At 43.1% G+C, this 23,109-nt stretch overlaps 1 protein-coding gene and 1 non-coding gene across 7 annotated transcripts in view; one reads left to right on the top strand and one right to left on the bottom strand.

Annotated features, from left to right (window-relative positions):
* Window positions 1-5,500: 5,500 nt before the first annotated feature.
* Window positions 5,501-5,573, bottom strand: TRNAV-UAC. Its single transcript has one exon. It is a non-coding gene; the product is annotated as a tRNA-Val (tRNA).
* Window positions 5,574-5,697: 124 nt separating this feature from the next.
* PPEF1 (protein phosphatase with EF-hand domain 1) overlaps window positions 5,698-23,109 on the top strand; it is a 147,335-nt gene continuing 129,923 nt past the window's right edge. For 3 of the 6 annotated variants that reach the window (XM_013976663.2, XM_018044015.1, XM_018044016.1), the window contains exons 1-3: window positions 5,698-5,832; window positions 6,599-6,845; window positions 7,728-7,765. The gene's annotated coding sequence lies outside the window, so the exon portion shown is untranslated. The remainder of the gene's footprint in view (window positions 5,833-6,598; window positions 6,846-7,727; window positions 7,766-23,109) is intronic. The other 3 variants (XM_018044018.1, XM_018044019.1, XM_018044017.1) reach the window with 2 other exon arrangements.

Below are 23,109 nucleotides of genomic sequence, written 5' to 3'. Positions count from 1 at the left end.
AAACACTTGCGCTTTGAGAGAACTCAGAGCACGAAGTTGCAAGAAGTGTGCCTTTCCTTGGGATGTAGACGAAAACACCTGCTTTGCTGGAAACGCAGACTGAACCCAGGACCTTCAAGATTTTCAGTCTAACACTCTTCTAACTGAATTATTCCGGCTCCTTGGTGAGCCCCACCTCCTGCCCTCACCCCCCGACTCCCATGTATCTTAAGGAGTTTCTCAGAGGCGTAGCTGCTTCTTCCTTGAAAGGGAACAATTGCAATGCCGGGTGGCTTAGATAGTAAAGAATATGCCCGCAATGGTAGAGACCTAGGTTCCATCCCCGGGTCGGGAAGATCCTCATGAGAGAGGGGAATGGCAACCCACTCTAGTATTCTTCCCTGGAGAATTCCATGGAAGGACCGAGCCTCGTGGACTGTGGCCCAGGGAGTCACAGAGTCGGACACGACTGTGCGACTAACATTTTCTTTCACTGGATATAGGACTCCTCCTCGATGTAAGCTAAACCACTTGCTCTCTGCGAGATTGCAAGAATTGTGCCTTTCCTTGGATGGAGATGAGAACAATAGTTCTGCCAGAACCTGGATCAAACCAGGGACCCTTAAATCTTCAGTCTAACGCTCTCCCAACTGACCTATCCAGGTCCCTATTGAGCCCCACCCTCAATGTATCTCAAAGAATTTCCCAGAGGCATCCCTGATTCTTCATTGTAAGGGAACAATTGCAATGCCGGCTGGCTCAGATAGTAAAGAATATGCCCGTAATGTGGGAGACATAGGTTCAGTTCCTGGGTCGGGAAGATCCCCTCACGAAGGGAATGGCAACCCACTCCAGTATTCTTGCCTGGAGAATTCCACGGAGGGACTGAGCCTGGTGGACTGTGGTCCATGGAGTCACAGTGTCGGCCACCACTGTGAGACCAAGATTTTCTTTCACTGGATATAGGACTCCTGGATGTAAGCTAAAACACTTGCTCTTTGAGAGAGCTCAAATTGCGAGGTTGCAAGAAGTGCACCTTTCCTTGGGATGTGGATGAAAACAGCGACTTCGCCAGAACCCGGAATTGAACCGGGAACATTTAGATTTTCAGTCTAAAGCTGTCCTAACAGAGCTATTGCAGCTTCCTGGTGGAAGCTCCCTCAATGCATCTTAAAGAGTTTCTCAGAGGAATCGCTGGTTCTTAATCATAAGGGAATACTTTGAATGCCTGGTGGAGCAGATAGTAAAGAGTATGTGGGTAGTGCGGGAGACCTGAGTTTGATCCCTGGGTTGGGAATTTCCTCAGGAGAGATGGCAGTGGCAACCCACTTTAGTGTTCTTGCCTGTTGGACTGTGGTCCATGGAACCACAGAGTCGGATACGAGTGAGCGACTAAGTTTCCTTCACTGGATGCAGGACTCCTCCTGGATGTAAGCTAAAACACTTGCTCTTTGAGAGAGCTCAGATCGCGAGGTTGCAAGAAGTGCCCCTTTCCTTGGATGTCGATGAAAACACTGACCCTGCCAGAACCCGGGATCAAACCAGGGAGCATTTAGATCTTCAGTCTAAGGCTCTCCCAACTGAGGTATTCATTCTGGCTACCTTGGTAACCCGCTCTTTAAGGTATCTTAAAGAATTTCTCAGAGGCATGTCTATTTCTTAATTGTAAGGGAACAATTGCAATGCCTGGTGGCTCAGATAGTAAAGAATATGCCCACAATGCAGGAGACCTGGGTTCGATTCCTGGGTCGGGAAGATCCCCTGGCAAAGGGAATGGCAACCCACCCCTTCCCGGGCAAAGTGAGCCTAGTGGACTGTGCACAGAGTCAGACACGACTGAGCGACCAACACTTTCTTTTATTAGATCTAGGAGTCCTCCTCCTGGATGTAGGCTAAGACACTCTTGAGAGAGCTCAGATCGCGAGGTTGCAAGAATTGCACTTTCTGTTCGATGTAGATGAAAGTACTGATTCGGAACCTGGGATCGAACCAGGGACCTTTAGATCTTCAGGCTAATGCTCTCCCAACTGAGCTTTTCCAGCTCCTGATGATGCCCACCTCAAGACATTTTTAAGCGGTCTTTGGGCTGCTGTCTATGGGGTCGCACAGAGTCTGACACGACTGAGTGACTTAGCAGCAGCAGTTGGGGGAGTTGCTGATTCTTAACTACAAGGGAACAATTGCAATTGTTTATTTGCAACCAGATAATTGATCTAAAAGATCCCTACTTAGAAATTTATCTTGAGTGTTTGCAAAATAACCCTGGAGTTATATTTTTATAGGTCTTCCCAAATACTGAGAAATGTGACTAAATAACAAAAGTTGTAAGATTGGGGGATCATGAAAGTGAGTATTCTACCAACAAAATAATGAGAGAGTAGAGAAGAAAATGATTTAAATCAGGAATTCTGACTCCATGTGAGGGTTTTTTTTTTTTTTTTTTTGTTATCTGGCTACCAGGTCATTGGCAGAGTGAAGTCTACTTCTTCCTGCCCTCCTTATTTATTTCTTGTAACATGCATAAATATACAGTGACCACAAAGAACCAATTTCTAATGTATGTAAAAACCTAAAAAGGAATTCTGAGTTGATGGGTCCTTGAAAGTTGAGAGAGCCATGAAAGAGCATGATTTGAAAGATTGACATCGAATTTAAAATTTGAATTGGATGACATTTTAGAGATTTGCCTTTAATTTCTCCTTAATCAAGCATTTCACTCTGCCCAGGCTATATTTAGAAATTTTAAAATGATTGAGTGTATTGAGCCTTTGGGGATTCCTGACTCTCAGTTGGATAATGCTTTCTTAGTGTCCAGTGGTATTCGGCATGTTATGTTAATCCATATTTAAACTAGGGTGACCTCACATCCCGATTTGCCTGGGGCAGTCCTGGTTTACACCTGTTGTCCCAGTAGAATTATTAATAGCATCCTCCGCCACTCTCAGTAGTATCCTGGTTTGGAAGATTAAATTCTATCATCACCCTAATTTTGGCTCCTAAAAACTTTCAAGAATATACCAGACTTTCTTAATTGTTTCAATTTATAGTTATTTTACACAATTTCGAGACCCTTTCTTCTTTCTGTCCCATTTTTAGCATCCTTTGAACTTTAGATGGCTCCTGACAGAACCCGAAAGCCAATGGTGAGACAAAGAGGACTGCATCACACAAAGAAAACTATTGTTCATTAATAACACATATTAAATAATTAGCATCCTTTGCTAATTAGCAATATTTTAATTATTCTGGTTGCATTTCTATTAATCAGCTATATGATTAATTCAATTGCATTATTAAGTATTTAATGAGTGCTAATGGTTTGATAGCACATACCTTCATAGCCAAAGAGAAGTAAAAACAAGAAGCCTTCTATCTTGCGTGGCATTCTCCCCTTGTCCTTGGCTGCTGCTCTTCCTTATCAAAGTGGAGAGCTTTCCTAGGAACAGAAGCTTAACTTGAGCACTGGCCTCATTAAGCATCTTATTCCATTTAGTTCTTAGGGCTTTGGCTGAGCCCCGCTAAATTAACCCACATAGTTACCTGCCTCAACAAGTCTCAGAGAGGAAGCTAATGTCAACTGAGGTCGGTTTAGCAAAGGAAGATACTACTGGCTTTATTCTATGTTTAAATGTAAGTGAAGCAGAGGAGGAAAATAGAAACTAGCATCAGAAGACCCAGGTCTTAATCCTTTCTCTGCCATCATCTGCTAGGGGGTGACCTTGAGCAATTTCCTGCCAAGTAAGAACTAACTTCTTGAATTCTATGAAAATGACATGGATTCCCCTCTCAGAAAGCAAGTTGGCATCATGTTTATGCCTATTTACTCAGGAAAACAGTAATTGGGAGGGTGGTCAGTTACAGACAAAGATTTATGTTGCTGTGTTGTTACAATAAGACAAAATTGGAAACAATCTACATGGTCATCAAGGTGGGGATTCAGAACACCAAGCAGGGTTAAGAGCACAGATTCCCAAGACAGACTGGACTGGATGCAAATCCCAGCTCAACCAGTGGTAATGTGGCCTTGAGAAAGACAGGTAAGGTTTTTCTGTGCCTCGGTTTTCTCCTCTGGAAGATGGTGAAAATAATGCGTACTTCATAGCGTTTATAGGATTAGGCTACCCACTCCAGAAGGGATAGGCTACCCCCACTTCAGTATTCCTGGGCTCCCCTTGTGATTCAGCTGGTAAAGAATTCTACTTGCAATGCGGGAACCTGGGTTCGATCCCTGGATTGGGAAAATCCCCTGGAGAAGGGAACGGCTACCACTCCAGTATTCTGGCCTGGTCGCAAAGAGTCGAACAAGACTGAGCGACTTTCATTTCACTTCACAGAGTTAGTTTGAGGCTTAAATGGGATTTTTAACATATATGTATATAATGTTTAATGTAATTAGTTATTATTATTGTACAGCCATTAAGAATAAAGTTGACGGGGGGTAAGGGGAGTTGCTTAATGGATCAGAGTTTCATAAAAATTTGTGGAGATCTTTTTCACAACAATGTGACTATACTTAGCATTTCTGAAATATACACTTAAAACAGTTTTTTTTTTTTGAAGTTAATGAAGTGATTATAACAACAGGGACAATCGTGTTACACTCCTGAGTTAGAAATGGACACAAATTTACCCACTGTATGAACAAAAACAATGTGGAAAAAATGCAGAGAAAAATACTGAGTTTCCCCTTCCCTTTTTATTTCTTGGCCACCATTATTCCACATCAACGCCCCAGGGTCCCAGAGACCTTTGCTTCATTCCTCTTGTAGAAGATGAAAAAGGTCAATATTAAAAAGATAACAATAAGCCCCCCCACCCCCTCAAAAGCGATGAATTAATACAGAGGAACAAAAAGGAACCAGAGTAATGTTCAATCATTCAGCTGGCATTTTGGGGGTGTCCACAAGCCTGACGCTTACTCTATACTATGCATGGCTTCTTCATACTTTTTTATTTTATTCTTCATTAAACAGATGACGGTCTATTTAAAGTCTATTCAACAAACCCTACTGCAGCACTACAAAGAAAAGGACTATTTTTTTCCCCCTCTGCTCTGTATTTTAGAATTTAATGGGAAAAAATTTAGTAGTAGAAATAATAATAATAAACCTTAATAATAGAACTGCAGTCAAAGCACTTCTATACTATATTTTAGTTGGAGACTCTGTGGGGGCGGGCTGCCCTGGTTTGTAGGGGAAGGGCGGCGCCGGGTGATGTTGGTTCCCACGAGCGCTGGATTTCCCTAGGTTGCCCCAGAGTACCGAAGGAGACGTGGGGGTAGGACCCGGGCGGAGCAGGGGCGCCGTCGGGACTACAACACGGCCAGACCCCTACTTTTGCAGTTTCCTAGGTCGGGCGAGGGCGTGGGGATGGAAGGAGGGTATCTGTCACAACGCTTCTGCGATAAAAACATGCCAGAAAGTAGAGAAAAATGAAAAAAAAAAAAATTTTAAGAGAGAACGAAAAGCACCTCGTATTTTCTTTCCCATTGTTAAGGAATGAAAAAACAGCCTTCCCGGCTTGGTTCCACTGGGGCTCGAACCCAGGACCTTCTGCGTGTAAAGCAGACGTGATAACCACTACACTACGGAACCTTTACGCAAGATGCTCGCGTCGTTACTTTATTCATAGTGTCACAAGGGACGCAGAGCCTCTGCTGAAACCCCGCCCCTACGCCGTAACTCCGCCCCCACCGTGGCCCCGCGCCGCCTGCGGGATTTGGGGTTCGCGGCCGGGCTCAGGGGCTCCTGGCTCCGGGCTCCGGCTCCGACGTCTGGAGCGCTTGCCCTCCGTGTCCTCTGGGTTTTTCGCCCTTGAGACCCGGGGAGGCCGAGGCGAGAGGTTACCCTCCTGGTGAGAGCGCCGCGCCACTAGTCCACCGTCCCTAAAATTTCCCGCAGCCGCGGCGTTCGCGAGATCCGCTCGGGGGGCGGGAGCGGACAGTTCCCGCGGTGCGGCCTCTTCTAGTAGATTCCCTCAGCCTGTGACGGACTCGCACTTCCCCACTTTCCCCGCGGGCACACTGAGCCGCTTCCGTCAGTACAGGAAGCCTTGAGTCCGGAGCAGGGCGCACAGGAGCACCACGCGGAGGCAAAGATTCGGGCAGCGAGGGGCTGCGTGGGTGGGGTGTCCCAGGGCGGGGGGTCATTTTTATATTGCTCTTCCTTTTGTCAGGTGTGGAAAAGGCAGCTGGTCAGTCGGCCTCTTGCCCTAGGATACAGGCTCCTAATGCTCCCCAGACCTTTTCCACTACATCCTTCCCCTCCTGAAGCCCCAGGGGCTTTTGTTTGAGCTTATTTGGGGAGGGGCGGGGGCAGTAGAGACCAGTCGCCCCTTATGCCTGGGGGGGCGGCGGGGTGAGGCAGGACCGGCCACAAGACTTGAGGGGCCCAATGCAAAAGGAAAATATCAGGTTCCTTGATCTTAAGTTACTAAGAATTCCAAAATCATGACAGGAGAGCATTAAACCCAGCGCGGCCCGAGGGAGTGCAGCCCATGAGCCTGCTGCTGTGCTTCCAGAACTGTGGTCCCCCAAAAGTGCTGGGATTATCCATTATGAAGGGCGTGTGTGTGCTCTTTTTTCCTGGTTTTCATTGTCGGTTTCGTTCGTTTTCTCCAGTGCTTCTGGATGGATCTTCCTTACCATCCTAGGATTGCTCGCCATCCTCAAGCTTGAAAACCCACTTAAAACCATTTGAGGGGCCTCTTTAAGTGGTGAGTTGGACATGGCTGAAGGCTATGGCTGTCCTCTTCCCAGGCGTCTTCCTCTGAGGCTGGCAGAATAATGGAGAAACGATACTGATTGTATGAAAGCATCCCCTTCGGCCAACTCCTGTCTTCCTGGGAAGGCCCCCTGGAAGAAACAGGTGGGTGGAAGGTGCACTAATCTGAGGGTGGTTATCTGGATTTTAGTGCTGCCTTGGCTACTTACTAGCTGTCTAATCTTGAATGTCAGTTCACTTCCCAAGCCTCTGTATCCACCTTTGTGAAATGTGTGGGTTGAACTAGACACCCTTACTTTCCCCGCTGGGTCTAAATGTTATCTCTACTTTCCAGGTTGGGAAAATGGAGGCACTTATCTGCCTTGTTAAGTTTTTCCACAGGAGTATTTAAGGGCGGGGTTAGGTTCTTTAGTACCAGGTTTCCTGTATCCTAATTAGCTCCCTGTAATGTTTACATGGGCCCCTTCCAGAATGCCTTTTTGTTGATACATTTCCAGAGGCCTCTTGAGCACTTGACACTGAGAGTGTGAGCCATGGGATGACTAGGAGTGGACAGCCACTAGCCAGAGGATGAATTCATGGAAAGTCTGGGTTTCTTGCCAGTGAGCCATAATGACATCCCTAGTAATCGGTATATTTCACCTGTTTCCAAACCCTTGTCAGTTGAAAACAAGGCTGCCAAGAATTAGGCCTAAATTGGACCCGCCAGGTGTGTTTTGGTTTGTCTCTATGGAATGCTTTGCCCTTTCTTGGGCTTTCTGTCTGCCCTTGCTCTAAGGGTTGGTTTGCCACTTGCAGGCTTTGGCCGGGTTCCCACACATAGAAAAGAGGCTGGTGCACCTCTGATGCACGAGACATAGGATTCTGCCTTTAGTGAAAAGGAAGGAGACTTCTGTTACACTCCCCAGCTGCCTTCAAGGTGTATTCAGTCTCTGTTATTAGTAAAGTGCTATATGGTTTACAAAGCATTTTCACATCCATTCCTATGAGGTAGCCATGATAACTACTACTATCTCCATTTTTCAGCTGAAGAGTTCCAGTGCTTTGCCAAGACCATTCTGCTGGTGAGTGGCAGGGCGGGGCTCATACTCACTTTTCTGATAGCCATGTGACTTGGGGAGGTCCTTATCCCTAAAGGCTACATGTTGTTTGTATTAAGAGTGCCATTGGTCTCTTATAATATCTTGTCTTTTATAATCTGTTTCAACTGGAAGATAATTGCTTTACAATGCTGTGTTGGTTTCTGCTGTACAACAGCGAGAATCAGCTAGAAGTTTATATATGTCCTGTTTCTTTTGTGCCTTCCTGCCACCCTCTTTTGTAATTTTTTAAATGAAATCCTCAAAAGCTGGAACCAATAGCCTGTAGCCAATCACTGTTGATGACTTTCACCTTGATACTACGAGTGTCACGGCTAGTGCCACAGCTGGCCACAATTTCACCTTGCACTTCAGTCTATGCTGTTAGATTTGTGAGGCCTGTCACCCCCAGGTCTGCCCATAATCGCTGAACAACTACCAGAGAAATAGATATACTAGCAAATAAAGACGAGAAGTCTCTTTAAACTTTTTGAGTCCTCTGATTTCTCAGGAATTTGGTATCGTTTCCCCAGCATTAGGCCTCACTGATGGAGGGTGACTCAACCAAGGAAACCACTGCCCCAAACATTGAGCTGACTTAGGAAGCTCCACTGATCTGATTTCATTTAAACGTGATTGTACTCCTCCAGTGTTTTTTGAGGTATTCACTGAGGAAAGGGAGTGGTTACCTTAGTATGGCAGAGTTCCCCTTATTTTTCCCTTTTTAAAGCTCATCAAGACATTTGAAACTAGTCTGTTGGAATGGGTGTTTTTTTTTTAAACAAATTTGTTTATTTTGTTTTTGGCACTGCTGGGTCTTTGTTGCCGCGCGGGCTTTTCTCTAGTTGTAGAGAGCAGGGGCTACTCTTGGATGCTGTGCAAGGGCTTCTCATTGTGGTGGCTTCTCTTGTTGCGGAGTATGGGCTCTAGGGCACGTGGGCTCAGTAGTTGTGGCTCCCCGGCTCTAGAGAACAGGCTGAGTAGTTGTGGCGCATGGGCTTAGTTGCTCTCCAGCATGTGGGATCCTCCCAACGTAGGGATCACACCCATGTCTCCTGTATTGGCAGGCGGATTCTTTGCCACTGAGCCACCAGGGAAGCCCTGGAATAGGTATTTGTTACTTTTTGCCCACCTACCTTTTCATAGTCACTTACGTCACTCTGTCTTCTCACCCAGTTCAAGTTCTGTGGTCATTTTTATCACTCCTTTGCCTCTTGGTTGCTTGTCTTTGTTGGCAGAACCAGTTTGTTAAATCCAGCTCTTTCCCAACTCCACCTCTGAATATGGCCCCAGGAGGAACACACCTTCAGGCCTACTGATTTCACATTAAATTCTTGACAAAGTACCTCAGTGTGTTCTTAATGCAGCCCAGAATTATGTCTGCTTTCCCTGTTCATTTGTTTTCCACCTCACCTAGAGGACAGGTTCTTGTCTTCTCTCCCTAAATTTCCTGTACCTCCTGCCCCAGCCTCACCTACAACTGATTACCTTGCTTCCTTATTTCCATGAAAAAAAATGGAAGCAACCTGAAGAGGGGTAGTACCCCTCACATCTGCTCACTTGCCTGCATTTGTGCCCTTTTAGCTCTAGACCTGGCCCTGCCTCTAGATTAGGGCTTTCTGACCACAGCCCCATTGACATTTGGAACTGGGGAACTCTGTTGTGGGGGAGCTGTCCTGTGTAATGTGAGACGTTTCACAGCATCCCCGGCCTCTACTCACTAGATGCCGATAGCACCATTCCCCAAGTTGTTAGAACCCAAAATGTTCCCTGGGGGCTATTTGGAGATGTCTGGAGAGGCTCTGGGCTCTCATGACTGGGGTGGTGGGGCTAGTGTGCTGCTAGCATCAGTGTGTAGAGAGGAGAGATGCAGTGAACCATTCTACAATGCACAGGACAGCCCCCAGCACAAGAAATATCTGTGGCCCCCAAGTCACTAGTGCCCTGGTTGAGAACTCCTGCCCTAGAGGACTTGTCTGCATTCCTGTCGACACCCAACCACCTGCTGTTGCCTATTCAAGGAAAGTACCCTACCACCTCCCTTCTTTCTCCTTCATTATTATTTACTTTCTCTCTATTGGATCATTCCTGTCAGCATACAAACATGCTTTAATTTTTCTCATTCTTAAAAAATCATCTCTTAATCTCATTTCCACCTCAGCTACTCCCATTTCTCTGCTTTCTTTTATAGAAAAAAGAAAAACTCTTAGAAAATATGTCCCTAGGTGCTCTCTCCAGTACCTCTTCTCTTTGTGGAGGCGCTTACCCCTCCCAGCTTTTTTGTTTGTATGTTTTTTGTCCTCCCAGCTTTTAGGATGCCACTCTCCTGATTTTGTTTCTTACCTCACTGGTCACCCCTTCTCAGTCACCTTTGCTAGATCTCATCTCTTAGACTTCTAAACATGGGTGTTCCACAGGCCTCAGTTTGTGGATGTTTCTATTCATTATTACCACTCTGGTGATCTCATTTAATCTAATGACTTTAAATATGGTCGATAACCTAGATGACTTTCAAATTTATGTCTCTAGTCCAGACTTTTCTTTCAAACTCCCAGTCTTCCTGCAAAACATGTCCATTTAGATGTCTAATAGGTATTTCAGTCCTGTTCTGCCTGTGTCTTCTCCTTTCTTAGTCTTCCTTATCTTCCTTGTCTCAGATAAGGGCAACCTCATCTTTCTACATTTTTCTTTCTACATTTAGGCCTAAAATGTACATTTTACATTTTTCTACAAAATTGTACATCTTTCTACATTTAGGCCTAAAATGGAGAGAAAAATGGAAGAAATCATACTTGATTCTTTTTCCCCCTCCCACACTTCAAATTTAATCTCACTTGCAAATCCTTTTGTCCATACCATCAAGATCTATCTAGAATCTAATCACTTTCTACCATCTGCCCTGCTACTGTACAAATCAAAGTCACCATCATTTTTGTCTGGATCGTTGCCAAGAACCTTATATTCTGGCCTCCCAGCTTCTGCTCTTTTCTCCCTACAGACTATTCTTCACACAGTAACTAGAGTGATCTTTTTTATTTATTTATTTATTTATTTATTTATTTTTTTTTTTTTTTAAATAAAATTTATTACCATATGGGCCACTGATACTTTTATAAATCTAAGATACAAAAGTCCTACTTGCTGGGCATCTTCTCTCAGGCCTTGTCACCTAGGGATTTTTAAAAAAACTTTATTTTTGGCTGTGCTGGGTCTTCATTGCTGCGTGGGCTTTTCTCTAGTTTCAGCAAGTGGGATCTACTCTCTGGTTTGTGGGCTTTTCATTGTGGTGGCTTCTCTTGTTGTGGAGCATGGGCTCTAGGGCACTCAGGCTTCAGTAGTTGTGGTTTTCTGCTTTAGAGCACGGGCTTAGTAGTTGTGCAAGGGCTTAGTTGTTCCTTGACATGTGGGATCTTCCCAGACCAGGGTTGAACACATGTCTCCTGCATTGGCAGGTGGATTCTTCATCACTGAGCCACCAGAGTGATCCTTTCAAGACCTAAGTTAGATCATGTCACTTTTCTGTTCAAAACCCTTCAATAGCTCCCCACCTTAACTGGAATGGAAGCCAGAGACTTACACTGACTTGCAAGGTACTACATGATCTGATCTTCCATTTATTACCCCTCTGATCATATATCCTGTTACATTGCCTTACAGGACCACACTTGGCTGCTTTGTTGTTTTTCAGTCACTAAGTCGTATCTGAATCTTTTCAATCCCATAGACTGCAGCACTCCAGGCTCCTCTTTCCTCCACTATTTCCTGGAGTTTGCTCAAATTCATGTCCATTGAGTCAGTGATGCTGTTTAACCATCTCATTTACTTTCAGTCTTTCCCAGCTTCAAGGTTTTTTCCAGTGAGTCAGCTCTTTGCTTCAGGTGGCCAAAATATTGGAGCTTAGGCATCAGTCCTTTTAATGAATATTCGGGGTTGATTTCCTTTAGGATCGACTGGTTTGATCTCCTTGCAGTCCAAGGGACTCTCAAGAGTCTTCTCCAGTACCACAGTTTGAAAGCATCAATTCTTCATCCCTCAGCCTTGTTTATGGTCTGAATGTCACATCTGTATATGACTACAGGAAAAATCATAGCTTTGACTATTCGGACCTTTGTTGGAAAGTGATGTCTACTTTTTAATACACTGTTTAGATTTGTCATAGCTTTCCTTCCAAGGAGCAAGTGTCCTTTTTTTAAAATTTGTTTTTAATTAGAGGATAATTGCTTTGCAATATTGTGGTTTTTCTGCCATACATCAGCATGAATCAGTCATAGGTATACATATGTCCCCTCCCTTTTAAACCTCTCTTCCCATCCCACCCTTCTAGGCTGTCACAGAGCACTGGCTTTAGGTTCCTGCATCATACAGCAAATTCCCATTGGCTGTCTGTTTTGCGTATGGTATGTATATGTTTCAGTGCTATTCTCTCAAATTGTTCCACCCGCTCCTTCCCCTGCTGTGTCCAAAAGTCTGTCCTTTATGTCTGCGTCTCCTTAGCTCCCCTGTGAATAGGATCATCAGTATCATTTTTCTAGATTCCATATATATATGTTTTTTAAATTAAGTTATTTTAATTGGAAGATAATTGCTTTTTATTACTGTGATGGGTTCTGCCATACATCAATATGAATCATCCATAGGCATGCATGTGTTCCCTCCCTCCTAAATACCCCTCTCACCTCCTTCCCTACCCCATCGCTCCAGGTTGTCACATAGTACTGGCTTTGGCTTTCCTGCATCATACATCAAACTCCCACCGGCTATCTATTTTACATATGGTAATGTGTATGTTTCAATTCTGTTCTCTCAAATCATCCCACCCTCTCCTCCCACTGAGTCCAAAAGTCTGTTCTTTCTGTGTCTCCTTTGCTGCCTTGCATGTAGGATCATCAGTACCACCTTTTAGATTCCACATATATGTGTTAGTACACGATATTTGTCTTTCTCTTTCTAACTTACTTCACTATGTATAATAAGCTTGAGATTCATCCACCTCATTAGAACTGACTCAAATGCATTCCTTTTTGTAGTTGAGTAATATTCCATTGTATATATGTACCACAACTTCCTTATCCATTCATCTGCTGGTGGACATCTAGGTGGCTTCCATGTCTTGGCTATTATAAATAGTACTGCAGTGAACATTGGGGTACATGTGTCTTTTTCAGTTCTGGTTTCCTCAGGATATATGCTCAATAGCAGGATTGCTGGGTCATATTATAGTTTTATTTGTAGTTTTTTAAGGAATCTCCACACATAGTGGCAGTATCAGTTTGCATTCCCACCAACAAGAGGGTCCACTTTTTCCATATCCTCTCTAGCATGTATTGTCTGTGGACTTTTTGATGATAGCCATTCCAAAAAGTGTGAGATGATACCTCATTGTAGCTTTGATTTGCATTTCTTTAATAATGAGTGATTACTAGCATCTTTTCATGCATTTGTTAGCCATCTGTATATTTTCTTTGGAGAAATATCTGTTTAGGTCTTCTGCCCACTTTTTGATTGGGTTGGTTGTTTTTCTGGTATTGAGCTGCATGAACTTGTATCTTTTAGAGATTAATCCTTTGTCAGTTGTTTCATTTGCTGTTATTTTCTCCCATTCTGAGGGTTGTCTTTTCACCTTATAGTTTCCTTCGTTGTGCAAAAATTTTTAAGTTTAATTAGGTCCCATTTGTTTATTTTTCCATTACTCCTCCTAAGGTGGGTCATAGAGGATCTTGTGATTTATGTCAAAGAGTGTTCTGCCTATGTTTTCCTCTAAGAATTTTATAGTTTCTGGTCTTACATTTAGGTCTGAAATCCATTTTGAGTTTATTTTTGTGTATTGTGTTAGGAAGTATGCTAATTTCATTCTTTTACACATAGCTGACCAGTTTTCCCAGCACCACTTATTGAACAGATTGTCTTTTCTCCATTGTATATTTTTGCCTCCTTTGTCAGAGATAAGGTGCCCATAGGTGTGTGGATTTATCTCCAGCCTTTCTATCTTGTTCCATTGATATATATTTCTGTTTTTGTGTCAGTACCATACTATCTTAATGATTGTAGCTTTGTAGCATAGTCTGAAGTCAGGAAGCTTGATTCCTCCATCTCCATTTTTTTTTTTTCCTTAAGATTGCTTTAGCTATTCGGTGTCTTTTATGTTTCCATACGAATTGTGAAATTATTTTTTCTAGTTCTTTGAAAAATACCATTGGTAGTTTGATAGAGATTGCATTGAATCTGTAGATTGTTTTGGGTAGTATAATCATTTTCACAGTATTGACTCTTCCTATCCAAACATGGTGTATCTCTCTGTCTGTTTGTGTTGTCTTTGATTTCTTTCATCAGTGTCTTATAAATTTCTGCATACAAGTCTTTTGTTTTTCTAGGTAAATTTATTCCTAAGTGTTTTATTCTTTTGTTTGTAATGATAAATGAGATTGTCTCCTTAATTTCTCTTTCTGATTTCTCATTGTTAGTGTATAGGAATGCTAGGGATTTCTGTGTATTAATTTTTTATCCTGCAACTTTACTATATTCATTGATTAGCTCTAACAATTTTCTCGTGGCATCTTTAGGGTTTCCTATGTAAAGAATTCATGTCATCTGCAAATAGTTTTACTTCTTTTTCAATCTGGATTCCTTTTATTTCTTTTTCTTCTCTGATTGCTATGGCTAGGACTTCCAAAACTGTGTTGAATAGTAGTGGTGAGAGTGGGCACCCTTGTCTTGTTCCTGATCTTAGGGGAAATGCTTTCAGTTTTTCACCATTGAGGATAATGTTTGCTGTGGTTCGTTGTATGTGGCCTTTATTATGTTGAGGTATGTTCCTTCTGTGCCTACTTTCTGGAGAGTTTTTTTTTTTTTATCATAAATGGCTGTTGAATTTTGTCAGAAACTTTCTCTGTATCTATTGAGATGATCATATGGTTTTTATCTTTTAATTTGTTAATATGGTGTATCAAATTGATTGGTGCAGTTCAGTTCAGTCGCTCATTCATGTCCAACTCTTTGCGACCCCATGAACCTCAGCATACCAGGCCTCCCTGTCCATCACCGACTCCTGGAGTTCACCCAAACCCATGTCCATCGAGTGGGTGATGCCATCCAGCCATCTCATCTTCTGTCGTCCCCTTCTCCTCCTGCCCCCAATCGCTCCCAATATCAGAGTCTTTTTCCAGTGAGTCAACTCTTTGCATGAGGTGGCCAAAGTACTGGAGTTTCAGCTTTAGCATCATTCCTTTCAAAGAACACCCAGGACTGATCTCCTTTAGGATGGACTGGTTGGATCTCCTTGCAGTCCAAGGGACTCTCAAGCGTCTTCTCCAACACCATAGGTCAAAAGCATCAATTCTTTGGTGCTCAGCTTTCTTCACAGTCCAACTCTCACATCCATAGATGACCACTGGAAAAACCATAGCCTTGACCAGACAGACCTTTGTTGGCAAAATCATGTTTCTGCTTTTGAATATGCTATCTAGGTTGGTCATAACTTTCCTTCCAAGGAGTAAGCATCTTTTAATTTCATGGCTGCAGTCACCATCTGCAGTGATTTTGGAGACTGTTCATGAACAGTATGAACAGTATGATTGGTGCAAGCATCTTTTAATTTCATGGCTGCAGTCCCCATCTGCAGTGATTTTGGAGACCAAGAAAATAAAATCTGTCATTGCTTCCACTTTTTCTCCTTCTATTTGCCATGAGGTGATGGGACCAGATGCCATGATCTTAGTTTTTTGAATGTTTAGTTTCAAGCCAGCTTTCTCACTCTCCTTTTTGACCTTCCTCAAGAGGTTCTTTTGTTCCCCTTCATTTTGTAGCATTAGAGTGGTATCATCTGCATATCTAAATTTGTTGATATTTCTCCCAGTAGTCTTGATTCCAGCTTGTGAATTATCCAGCCTGGCATTTCACATAATGTACTCTGCGTATAAGTTAAATAAACAAGGTGGCAGTATCCAGCCTTGTTGTACTACCTTCTCAATTTTGAACCAGTCCTTTATTCCATGTCCTTTTCTAACTATCGCTTCTTGACCTGCATTCAGGTTTTTCAGGAGACGAGTAAGGTGGTAGGTTATTCCCATCTGTTTAAGAATTTTCCATAGTTTGTTGTGATCCACACAGTCACAAGCTTTAGTGTAGTCAATTAAGCAGCTGCTGCTACTGCTGCTAAGTCGCATCAGTCATGTCTGACTCTGTGCAACCCCATAGATGGAAGCCCACCAGGCTTCTCTGTGCCTGGGATTCTCCAGGCAAGAATACTGGAGTGGGTTGCCATTTCCTTCTCCAATGCATGCCTGCTAAGTCGCTTCAGTCGTGTCCGACTCTGTGTGATCCCATAGACGGCAGCCCACCAGGCTCCTCTGTCCCTGGGATTCTCTAGGCAAGAATACTGGAAATGGTTGCCATTTCCTTCTCCACAATTAAGCAGAAGCAGATGTTTTTCTGGAATTCCCTTGCTTTCTCCATGACCCAATGAAGGTTGGCAGTTTGGTGTCTGATACCTTTGCCTTTTCTAAATCCACCTTGAACATCTGGAACTTCTCAGTTCACATATTGCTGAAGCCTAGCTTAAAGGATTTCGAGTATAACCTTGCTAGCATGTGAAGTGAGCGCAGTTGTATGGTACTTTTAACATTCTTTGGCATTACCCTTCTTAGGGATTGGAATGAACACTGACCTTTTTCCAGTCCTGTGGCCACTGTTGTTTTCCAAATTTGCTGGCATATTGAGTCCAACACTTTAACAGCCTCATCTTTTAGGATTTTAAATAGCTCAGTTGGAATTACGTCACCTCTCCTAGCTTTGTTCTTAGTAATGCTTCCTAAGGCCCACTTGACTTCACACTCCAGAATGTTTGGCTCTAGGTGAGCTAACGCACCAGACCACATTTATCTTAGTCAATAAGACCTTTTTTGTGTAGTTCTTCTGTGTATTCTTGCCACCTCCTCTTTTTTTAAAAAATATTTATTTATTTGACTGCTTAGTTGTGGCATGAAAACTCTTAGTTGTGGCACGTGAGATCTAGTTTTCTGACCAGAGATCAAACTGAGGCCCCCTGCATTGGGAGTTCAAAGTCATAGCTGCTGGACCACCAGGGAAGCCCCTTGCCACCTCTTCTTAAATCTCTTCTGCTTCTGTTAGGTCCTTACTGTTTCTGTGCTGTTTTATGCCCATCCTTACAAGAAATGTTCCCTTGATATCTCCAATTTTCTTGAAGAGCTCTTTTTTTTCCTCTGTTTCTTTGCACTTTTCATTTAAGAAGGCCTTCTTATCTCTCCTTGCTATTCTTTGGAACTCTGCATGCAGTTGGGTATATCTTTCCCTTTCTCCCTTGTTTTTTGCTTCTTTTCTTTCCTTAGCTATTTGTAAAGCCTCCTCAGACAACCACTTTGCCTTCTTGCAGTTTCTATTTCTTTGGCATAGTTTTGGTTATTGCCACCTCTGTCCACAGTTCTTTAGGCACTCTGTCTACTAGATCTAATCTCTTAGGTCTGTTTGTCACTTCCACTGTAAGGGATTTGACTTAGGTCATACCTGAATGGCTTAGTGGTTTTCACAACTTTCTTCAATTTAAGCCTGAATTTTGCAGTAAGGAGTTCATGATCTGAGCCACTGTCAGCTCCAGGTCTTGATTTTACTGACTGTATAGAGCTTCTCTGTCTGCAAAGAATATGATCAACCTGATTTTAGTATTGATCATCTGGTGGTGTCCATGTGCAGTCATCTGTTGTGTTGTTGGAAAAGGGTGTTTGCTATGACCGGTCTGTTCTTTTGGCAAAACTCTGTTGGCCTTTGTCCTGCTTCATTTTGCACTCCAAGGCCAGACTTGCCTGTTACTCCATATATCTCTTAACTTCCTACTTTTTCATTCGAGTCTCCTGTGATGAAAAGGACATCATTTTTGGGTATTAATTCTAGAAGGTGTTGTAGGTCTTCATAGAACTGGTCAACTTCAGCTTCTCTGGCATCAGTGGTTGGGGTATAGACTTGGATTACTGTGGTATTGAATGGTTTGCCTTGGAAACAAACTGAGATCATGCTGTCATTTTTGAGATTGCACCCAAGTACTGCATTTAGGACTCTCTTGTTGACTATGAGGCCTACTCCGTTTCCTCTAAGGGATTCTAACCCAGCAGTAGATATAATGGCCATCTGAATTACATTCTCTCATTCCTGTCCATCTGAGTTCACTGATTCCTAAGATATTGATATTAATTCTTGCCATTTCCTGCTTGACTATGTCCTATGTACCTTGATTCATGAACCTAACATTCCAGGTTCCTATGCAGTATTGTTCTTTACAGCATCAAACTTTACTTTCACCACCAGACACATCCACAACTGACCATCGTTTCTGCTTTTGCCTAGCCATTTCATTCTTGCTGAATCTATTAGTAGTTGCTTGCTGGTCTTTCCCGGTAGCATATTGGACACTTTACTATGGGAGAGGCATGCATCTTGTGGTGTCATATTGTTCTGCTTTTTCATACTGTCCATGGGCTTCTCCAGGCAAGAATACTGGAGTGGTTTGCCATTTCCTCCTCCTCTGGACCACATTTTGCCAGAACTCTTCACTATGACCCTTCCTTCTTGGGTGGCCCTGCATGGCATAGCTCATAGCTTCACTAAGTTACACAAGCTCCTTTGCCATGACAAGGCTGTGATCCAAGATCCAGGGTCTTGCCTGCTTACTGTTCCTCAAACACAGTAGGCCTTTTCTGCCTCAGGGCCTTTGCACATGCTATTCTCTCAGCCTTTACTGCTGTTTATCTGTGTCACCACATTGCTCTCTCACCTTGCTCAGGTATTTGCCCAAATACCTTCTCAGCAATCCTCCCCTGACTGCCCTGTTTAAAATTGCTATTTTCCTTTCCCTTCACCCTGGAAACTCAATATCCCCCTTTCCTGCTTTATTTTTCTCTACACTGTACTGCCATGTAATTTTCTAGATATTTATTTATTTCTAAATATTTTCTGCCCCTTATCATTCTCAACCAGAAAGTTCTGTGAGGGCATGGATTTGGTTTTGTTCACTGTTATAGTCTGTGGAATCTAAGTAGGACCTGTTACATAGTAACCATTCCATAAAAATATCTTGAATGGAGCTGTTCAAGATTGGAGATGACTCATGCTAGGTCAGTCAGTCCCAGTCAGAGCTTATTCTGGGCCTTTTGTGTGAATTCCTAAGAGGAGACATTTCCTTGTTCACCCTGGACTCAGTGTCAGATAATCCAGAGACTGGGGATTCTGTTGCCATCTGACTATTGCATGGTATCACACAGGCTCTGAGTTGCCTACAGCAGAAGCTTCTTGCCCCAGATATTTACTGCTCTTCCCAGGTGGGATTTCTACACCATTGCCCCACGGATAGGTTTGACCGAGTGACTTATTTTCAGCAGTTGGATGTGGGCACAAGTGATGTGCCTCACTTCCCAGCAGAGGTGTGAAGGTCAGCCTGTGGGGTGCTGCTTTGATATTTCCCCTTTGTTATGAGTATAGCAATGCCCCAGAGAGAGGTTGGCCCAAGTCTTAGAGGAAAGATCACATGTTACTGAACTGCAGCCAGCCTGCGCAAAACAGGAGTGAAAAATCAACCCTGAGAAGTGTAAACTACTGATTTAGGGTATAACATCATCTAAGCTGATTCAACACTTCTCCTAGTTTAAGAACAAAATATTTATTAAAGGATATTTGGTGGCCCAGAGGCTCTCCGGGAAGGTTGGCTTTGGAGACTCTAAAGCCAGGAATAATGTCTGACTATCATTGCAGGGCTGTACCAGCAGAGAGACCTGCCCACGGCTGCCCCTTTTGAATACAGACTTAGAAAGTCAAGCCCGTGATGGGGTCCAGCGTCTCTGGCACTGCTGTCTCTGCAAACTAACTTTGGCAGATGGCGGCTTTCATGATCCCTTGACTCCTTCTGTTGCTCTTTTCTAACTTGAGGTCTCTGGCAGAGCCTAGGTTACACGCCTGTGCTCTGCTATGAAAGAGGCTGGGAGAGCAAATTTCTTGTTTCTCGAGGATTCAAATGTGGAGAATTACTGAAACATAGGGAGGATGTTGAGAAGTTAATGTGGGTGATCACAAGGTTTGAGAGACACCAGTTTGAAACCTGAGAATAGACCCAACAGTGAGGAATTGGAGGTGAGAAACAGAGTAACCAGGTACTGTCATTTAAGGCCTTGACCAAGTCAGGCCTTAGGTCTCCTCATTGACTCATCCGCTGTCAGAAGGGTGCGTTTCCAGTTTTGCTGAGGCCAGCAGGAGTTGGCCTTACTGACTCTTGCAACAGAAGGAGTCCTGATGACTCATGTCTAGAATGGATGGGCATCACCACAGTGGGCTGGCAGTGCCTTCTTGGCCCAGACACTGGGAAGTTTTGTTGCCTTAGGTTCTGAGGAAATGAGGACAGAGGCTGATGGTCATGGGAATGGCTGCTCTGGCAGCTCAGGGTTTTGGTTTTCCGGCCTGGAGAGCCGTCAGTTCTCAGATGCGGCAGGCCACTTGTCCCCGCTGATGACAGTAACCAGGATGGGTGAGGCTACAGAGTGGACAACACATCTACGGCAGATACTGCTAGTTGCTTATTCAATATTCATTCTTCTTTTCGTCAGTAATAAAAATAAACATTTGTAGAATGCTTGCTATGTTAGAGACTGTTCAGACTCTTTACCCATATTAACTTATTTAATCCTCCCAAGAAACCTGTGAGAAAGGTACTGTTACTATGGTTAGTTTACAGAAGAGAAAACTGAGTCACAGAATAATTATGTAACTAAGTCACAAAGCTAAGTAAATAAAGGAGTAGGGTTTTACATCCAGGCCATCTGGCTCCAGTATCGCCCCATTTTGCCCTTAGCTTCACTTTCTCCTCAGAATGTACATAAAATGCTGGAGGGAGAGCAGCCATTTTGTGATCATGAGCTGACAATTGTGAAGAAGAAAGCTACATTGCTCAGCAGAAAGAAGGAAGGTACCCGGGTCCCAGCCCCGAATTTACTACTTCCAGACTCTTGATTACATTTGAAAAGTGAAATTACTAATTTTTAATGCTGCTATTTAGTGAGAGTTTCAGTTATATGAAGGAAAACACAATCCCCACTGATTCAGTATTTCCACATTTCTCTCCTATACCATTTTGACAGTGTATTTAATCTGCCCACCAGTTACTGAGGGACTGCTCCTCAGTGTCTCAGTTCCTTTGTTTATTGTCACATACCTGCAATATGTTTACGAGTTCAGTGTTGGGTAGTGTGGAGTTTTTTTTTTAAGTGTAGGACATGGCCCCATCTCAAGGAGTTTAGAGAACGTTAATTAACCCAAAGGACTAATTTGTTTCAAGATGTTAATGGATGATAATGGCTTGATATGTTTTTCCTAACTTCGGATGTTACTGAATTTTTTATGTTGTTGACTTTTAATTAGACTCTGTCTCTTCTCTCTTAAAGAGAAGGCAGGAGAGGGGGCAGGGTGATATGCAAAAGCCTATCTATTAGGAAAGATAGCTTTGTGTGGTATTCCTCTCGACACCAGATATATGTCATCTACAAAATCACCTGCAGTCACATTCAGTGCCCTTAGACTTGATAGATAGCCACTCAAGAGAGAAACAGATCAACTGAAAATACTTTGTCTCCCCCTCCCTTATTTCTACTATTCAAGATGCCTCCAGTTTCTAAAGTCACTCCTCTGGGACTGTGTAACTGAGCACAGAGCAGTTTGGCTACTCCCCAAATTGGCTCCTCCTACAGAACCCTGCTTAAAAGGAAGTGACTGATAGTGGCATCCAGCCAATGCTAATTGGTGACAGAAATGACATTTCCCTCTGATTCTCCCAAACTTACTGTCTTTAGATTTCTAAGTGGATTCAACTGTGCACACAATGGGACTTGCCTATAAGCTTTCTTTATAGTTTGATGGGAAGATTTCAAGAGGGGTGGAGGTGTTAAATTAAGATCATCTTAGTGTTTTTGTTAGTGATTTTAAGTGTTTGTGACTTTTTGGGATACAATTAGGGTATAGTCTGAAGGCTATATATAATGATAAAACCAAGACCAATTAGTAGGTTGTTTAACGCAGTTAGAGGCTGTCTGCAGGCTAGCAGCTTTCCTTTGCTAAATCTTATTAAAATGCAGTGGGTTCTATTTTGTGCAGAATGAGCAGGCTGCCATGACAACTGTCTGTGAATATTATTTCAATATTAGTCATAGGTTTCCAGTGTTTGCCTTCGGGTCCAACGTTCATTCTAAAACCCAGATGCACATCTATTCTTAAAGGCGTTCTCCTGGACGTGTTTACAAAAAACAAAAACAAAACAGTTTCAACCAGCTGTTAATTTTTTTTTCTCTTCTCGAAGAGAAATTTCAGTGAATTCATACAATTGAAAATTGTAGATTTTATTGCTGTTCTTTTCTTTGGAAAAGGTGAGTTGGATATGAATTTTTATTGTGCTTGACTGTAGATTTGATTAAGTAGATTAAATAGGAGCCTGGAGATTACTCATATTGCCTGTCTTTAGTTACTTGCCCACCTGAACTCTCCCTTTTGCTGGGAGAAGAGGATGTGTGAGCTGCCTAGGCCTGTTTTGTGTGCCTAGCCCTGGGCAGTCATTGTTGCTTGGCAAGTGGGCTCATGCTGATTGAATTAAGCCAGTTCAATCTCACACTTAGAGTGGAGGGTGGTGTCAATCCCATGCAAACCACAGGGCTTAGTATAGGGACAGAATTGAGTTCAAAAAGGAAAATTGGGGTACTGTTGTAAGGAATCAAGGGGCAATATTTGTCGGCCACCTGGTTAGGCAACAGAATGTTGGGCAAATAATATTATTTTTTGAATACTAACTATAAGCCAGGCACTACTCAAAACTGCTTTACAAGTGTATTGCTTAGAGAATGTGTTTGGCTGCATGTGATGAGGTAAGTGAAATAACAGGGACTTAATGCAGAGGCGTTGGCTTTTACCTCAGGTGACATTAGGTCAGGAAATAAGCCACTTCACATAATTTGTGTCCCAGGCTCTCCTTCAGTCTTTCTGCATTATCATTCTCAGCATTAGCCTCTTGTCCTAATGCACTCAAAAGGGCTGTTTCTCCTCTAGGTATTATGTCATGCTTCCAGACACAGTGGGGGAAGGGTAAAAGCAAAGGGCTCCTGACAGCTAAGTCTTCTCCTTTTTTTAAATCAGAAAAATGGCTTTTCTGGGAGCCTCAGCCACTAGATTTCTCCTTATATCTCATTGGCCAGAACAGAGTCACATGACCACCCCTAACCACTGGGGATCCTAGAAAATGACGTTTTGGTGGCTGGGCCCATTGCCATCAAAAGCAAAATTAGGGCTTTATTGGT

Source organism: Capra hircus (genome assembly GCF_001704415.2).
Source record: "Capra hircus breed San Clemente chromosome X unlocalized genomic scaffold, ASM170441v1, whole genome shotgun sequence".
NCBI lineage: Eukaryota > Metazoa > Chordata > Mammalia > Artiodactyla > Bovidae > Capra > Capra hircus.
This window is presented reverse-complemented; position numbering and strand designations above follow the sequence as displayed.